The following is a 6,000-nucleotide window of genomic DNA, read 5'->3' on the forward strand; positions in this document are numbered from 1 at the left end:
GTGCACCCAGACTGACTCGACCCAGGAACACACAGGAGTCCAGGCTACTGGATGCAGGGAGTGCTGGAGCCTCTCACTTGCTGTAGAAGGGGAAGGGGAGAACAATTGCACCAGGTGTGAGCAGGTGAACTTCCTTCTCACCTTGGTGGCAGAATTGAAAGATGAAGTGGCCGAGATGAAGGATGAAGTATCCAGGCTCAGGTCAATAAGGGAGAACGAAAGGGAGCTGGATCTGTGGGTGCAGGCTCTGCAGATCCCCCCTGCTAAGGAAACTGCCCCTGGAAACAGTGAGGGATGGGTACAGATCCCTGTCAGGGGTAGTAAGAGAAATCCACCCCGGCCCTCTCCTCCTCTTCCTCTGCCCTTGCACAACAAGTATGAGGCCCTGCATGCAGAGGGTACAGAGGATGAGAGCGCTGAGGAGCATCCAACTGTGATGATGCCTAGGGTGGAGCAGTCCCCACCAACTGTGGTGACTAGCTCCACAAAAAAAAAAAAAAAAAAAAAAAAAAAAAAAAAAAAAAGAGAAGGGTTATAGTTGTTGGGGACTCCATCTTGAGGGGGACAGAGGGACCCATTTGTCGTCCCAATCCATCTCACAGGGAGGTCTGCTCCCTTCCTGGTGCCCGGGTTAGGGACATCACCAGGAGAATCCCTAACCTAATCCAGCCCTCTGATTATTACCCCTTGCTGGTAATACAGGCTGGCAGGGACGAAATTGAAAAGAAGGGGACCAGGGCAATTAAAAAGGAATTTAAGGCCCTGGGGAAATTGATAGATGAGGCGGGAGCGCAGGTGGTGTTCTGCTCAGTTCCCTCTGTGGCAAGGGAGTTCACAGAGAGGAACAGCAGAACCTACGATATCAACAAATGGCTGAAGGGATGGTGCCAGCAGCGGCATTTTGGGTTCTTTGACCATGGGGGAACTTTTACTGAGCCAGACCTGCTCGATCCTGATGGGGTGCAGTTGTCTAGGAGGGGCAGGAGAGTCCTGGCACTGGAATTGGCAGGGCTCATTAGGCAGGCTTTAAACTAGATATAAAGGGGGTGGGTGAGGCAATTACTCTCTCTGAGAGGAGAGAGTGGGAAGGAAACTAGGGACAATTGAGGAATCGAGAGCCCAGCTGAAGTGCATCTACACCAATGCACGCAGCTTGGGTAACAAGCAGGAGGAATTGGAATTCCTGGTCCACCAGGGTGACTATGATATGGTTGCCATTTCAGAAACTTGGTGGGATGACAGGCATGACTGGAGTGCTCTACTGGGGGGATATAACCTCTTCAGGAGAGATAGGCAAGGGAGAAGAGGAGGAGGGGTGGCTCTGTATATTAGGGAGTCACTTCATGCCACTGAGCTTGAGGTGAGGGACGAAGGGGTTGAGAGCTTGTGGGTTAAAATCAGAGGGAGGACTAACAAATCTGACATCCTGGTTGGAATCTGTTATAGACCACCCAACCAGGATGAGGAAACAGATGAGATATTTTACAAACAGTTGGAGGCTGTCTTAAGATCATCTCATCTTGTTCTTGTGGGTGACTTTAACCTGCCAGATACTGCTGGGAACTCAATTCAGCAGAGAGGAGGCAGTCCAGGAGATTATTCTAGAGTGCATGGAGGACAGCTTCATAACCCAGCTGTTAAGCGAGCCTACTAGGAGTCAAGCTCAGCTTGACCTGCTGCTCTCCAACAGAGAAGGGCTGGTAGGAGATGTGACAGTGGGAGGCTGCCGGGGGTGTAGCGATCACGAGTTAGTGGAGTTTTCAATATGCAGGGAGATAGGGAGGCACTACAACAAAACCCACACCTTGGAGTTTTGGAGGGCAAACTTCAATTTGCTTAGGCAACTTATTTCCAAAGTCCCCTGGGCAGCAGTCCTTGAGAACAAAGGGGTCCAGGATGGTTGGACCTACTTTAAACAGGAGCTCTTGAAGGCACAGGAGTTGGCAGTTCCCATGTGCCGAAAGATGAGCCGGCGGGGAAGGCGACCAGCCTGGATGAGCAAACAGCTCCTGAAGGAATTGGGGGAAAAAAAAGAGGGTGTATCACCTTTGGAAGGAGGGGAAGGCTTCTCCTGACGTGTTTAAGGAAGTAGCCAGATTATGCAGGAGAAAAATTAGAGAGGCTAAGGCCCAGCTAGAACTTAGGCTGCCACTTCCGTGAAAGATAAGAAAAAGCACTTTTATAAATTTATCAATGCTAAAAAGAAGGGCAAGAAGAGCCTCCACTCCTTACTGGACCAGGAGGGGAATACTATAACTGATGACAAAAAAAAGGCTGAGGTTCTGAATGCCTTCTTCACCTCAGTTTTCAACAGTAAGGAAGGAGGAGGAGAAGAATGGCCTCTTGAACTGGGGGATGGGGTCGGGGAGCAGTGTGTTGCCCTGGAAATTCATGAAGAATTAGTTCAGGACCTGCTGAGCCACCTGGACACCCACAAGTCCATGGGACCAGATGGGATCCATCCCAGGGTGCTGAGAGAGCTGGCAGCTGAGCTGGCCAAGCCACTCTCCATCATTTTCCAGCAGTCCTGGCTCACTGGAGAGGTCCCAGGAGACTGGAAAATGGCCAACGTGGTCCCCATCCACAAGAAGGGTCGGATGGAGAAACCTGGGAACTACAGACCCGTCAGCCTGACCTCAGTGCCAGGGAAACTGATGGAGCAGGTTATCTTGGGGGTGATAAGAGCGCACCTAAGGGATGGCAAAGGGCTCAGGTCCAGCCAACATGGTTTTAGGAAGGGCAGATCCTGCCTCTGCAACCTGATCTCCTTCTATGATCAGGTGACCCACTTGGTGGATGTGGAGAGGCCTGTGAATGTGGTCTATCTGGACTTCAGCAAGGCCTTTGACACTGTCCCCCACAGCAAACTACTGGCTAAGCTGTCAGCCCGTGGCTTGGATGGCAACACTCTGTGCTGGGTTAGGAAATGGCTGGAGGGCCGGACCCAGAGAGTGGTGGTGAATAGTGCCACATCCAGCTGGCGGCCAGTCACTAGCAGTGTCCCTCAGGGATCAGTGCTGGGCCCCATCCTCTTTAACATCTTCATAGATGATCTGGATGAGGGCATGGAGTCAGTCATCAACAAGTTTGCAGATGACACCAAGCTGGGGGCAGATGTGACTGGGTTGGAGGGCAGAAGGGCGTTCAATAGCTCCAAGTGCAGGGTGCTGCACTTTGGCCACAACAACCCCATGCAGAGATACAGGCTGGGGTCGGAGTGGCTGGAGAGCAGCCAAACAGAAAGGGATCTGGGGGTGCTGATTGATACCCACCTGAACATGAGCCAGCAGTGTGCCCAGGTGGCCAAGAGAGCCAGTGGCATCCTGGCCTGCATCAGGAATGGTGTGGTCAGCAGGAGCAGGGAGGTCATTCTGCCCCTGTACTCTGCACTGGTTAGACCACACCTTGAGTACTGTGTTCAGTTCTGGGCTCCCCAGTTTAGGAGGGACATCGAAATGCTTGAGCGTGTCCAGAGAAGGGCGACAAGGCAGTTGAGAGACCTCGAGCACAAGCCCTATGAGGAGAAGCTGAGGGAGCTGGGATTGTTTAGCCTGGAGAAGAGGAGGCTCAGGGGTGACCTTATTGCTGTCTACAACTACCTGAGGGGTGGTTGTGGCCAGGAGGAGGTTGCTCTCTTCTCTCAGGTGGCCAGTGCCAGAACGAGAGGACATAGCCTCAGGTTGTGCCAGGGGAGATTTAGGCTCGAGGTGAGGAGAAAGTTCTTCACTGAGAGAGTCATTGGACACTGGAATTGGCTGGGGAGGTGGTGGAGTCGCCATCCCTAGGACTGTTCAAGGCAAGATTGGATGTGGCACTTGGTGCCATGGTCTAGCCTTGAGCTCTGTGGTAAAGGGTTGGACTTGATGATCTGTGAGGTCTCTTCCAACCCTGATGATACTGTGATACTGTGATAGATTCAATTCTTACCTGGGAAGCTATTGGGACTCTCAATACTCCCCCTTAGCTTCAACTGCCTGGCAGTATCCCTTCCTGCTTCTTGGGGAGACAGGTTATACAAGATTTTTCTGCCCCAGTATCAACTGAAAAATAAACATTTCTCCTTGGGGACCTAATTTTAATTTTATTGAGGTCTCCATTGATGTTTCAGTCCCCAGATAATAGAGCCCCTGACTCACCTATTGCTCTGCATCTTGAACTACTTCTAAACCTTTCTTCCTCTTCAAACAATCCCTTTTCATGTGCCCTTTTTCCCCATAACAGTAACATTCAGTTTCTTTGGACTGACAGAATCCACCTTCCATGGGTTTCTTCACCCATTCTTTCCTTCCTCCCATACTCTAGTTTCAACCTTTCCCCCCCAACAGCTTTCCCTTTCCCTTATTGCTGCCACAAATACTTTAGTTTTAGCCTTTCCCTTCTCTTCATCACTAGGTACATAAACTTTCTGCATTTCTCACAACAATTCCTGTAATCCTCTCTCAGACCAGTCTTCTAACTTCTCTAATTTCCTTCTAATGTCAACCCATAACTTAGTAACAAACTGAGTTCTTGTTACTACTCCAGCTGAAAGAAATAATTGTATAATTATAATCCAATTATTTTAATTCTTGTTCATGTCTAAAAATTGGTCTTTTTTCCATCATATGAGTTGAGCCACTCAAGCCCATACAGTATGATTGTTCTCTGTGATATTTCTGTCACTGTCCCCTGCAATTTAACCCATGTACCTAAGATCTCATCACCTAAACCCCAGAGCTAAAAAGAAAGTAATACATGCTGCTGCAGCAAATTCTTTATTTTGGATCACCCAAATTTTGCTTGACTAACCTTTAGTTCAAGTGGTTTTGCTCTAGACAAAAGGATTCCTAGTGTGTGATACAGAAATTACTGCACCAGAGTAAACTAGAGTTATGAGCCAATGGTTAGACAGCTTTTAGCCCTATATGACGAGGCTGTGGAGAGAATTAGTTCCTGTCTGTTGGAAGTGTGCACCTACAAAGAAAACAAACACTTGGCACCTTTTATTTCAAAGTTCACAGAATTTGGCAGCATGCAGTGCTTGTGAAGAGAAAGAAAGCCTTATGTGTCAGTTTTACAGATGGGAGTTGAGGTACTCCTGTAGGCTCTAAAACCACAAGGAGCCTTTTACAGTAATCATCTGAATGTAAAGGTCATTGCAAGGAACATAATCTTGTTAGAATCATGTGAGGAAAACAAGGGACTTGCCCTCTGCAGTGTATTACTGGTGCTCAGCAATGAAGCTGGTGCAGTGCTGTCATTGATACTGATGGTGGCAAAAAGCATGTCCAATTTGAAAAGCATTACTTCTCATTAAAAAAACTGAACCAGGCTTTAGCTCCTTGTGTCATCTGACCCACATACAAATGCTATACTACTTTCTCTTCATTGTCCTGAAGTTGTTGGTTGAGTTGACTTCTCAGCAGTACGCTGTTCTCAATTTTACTTCAGAATAGCTCCCTATAATCTGGGCATACTCTCACACAAGCAAGAAATGTGAAATAGTACTGTGCTCAGGCAGATCTCTTCTACACCAATAGACAACAATGAGCTTTTAAAAGCTTGTGGGAATCAGATCAGAACAAAAGAGGACATGTGGATCTTTGCTGGTTCCATGCCTGAACTGCATCAAAATCTTCAGTACAACTGGGGAAATAGTCCATTAAATGGTAAAATGAAAACATTGTAAGTCATGTCAAGTGAAAGGAATGAAAATGCTGTATGCATGATGAGGTACAGAAACATGGGCTCTTTGACAAAATGCTGGAATTCTCAAATTTGAGATAAGGCTAAGTGATCTAAGTCTGCTTCATATACAGATAGAATTTTGTTTGTTTTAAACACTTAACCATAAATGACAATTACTTTGTCATTTGTGTAAGAGTTTAAACATAAGTGATGTAATTTTTCATTCATGTGAAAGTAATAGCCAAAGCTTAACATTTAGGGAAAAGAAAAACGGAAAGAAAGATTTCTGCAAAATTTTTAAGCTGCATTTAAAAATTATTTCTGCCCCAGCAC

This window comes from Pogoniulus pusillus, chromosome Z (assembly GCF_015220805.1).
Source record: "Pogoniulus pusillus isolate bPogPus1 chromosome Z, bPogPus1.pri, whole genome shotgun sequence".
In the NCBI taxonomy this organism is placed as follows: Eukaryota; Metazoa; Chordata; class Aves; order Piciformes; family Lybiidae; genus Pogoniulus; species Pogoniulus pusillus.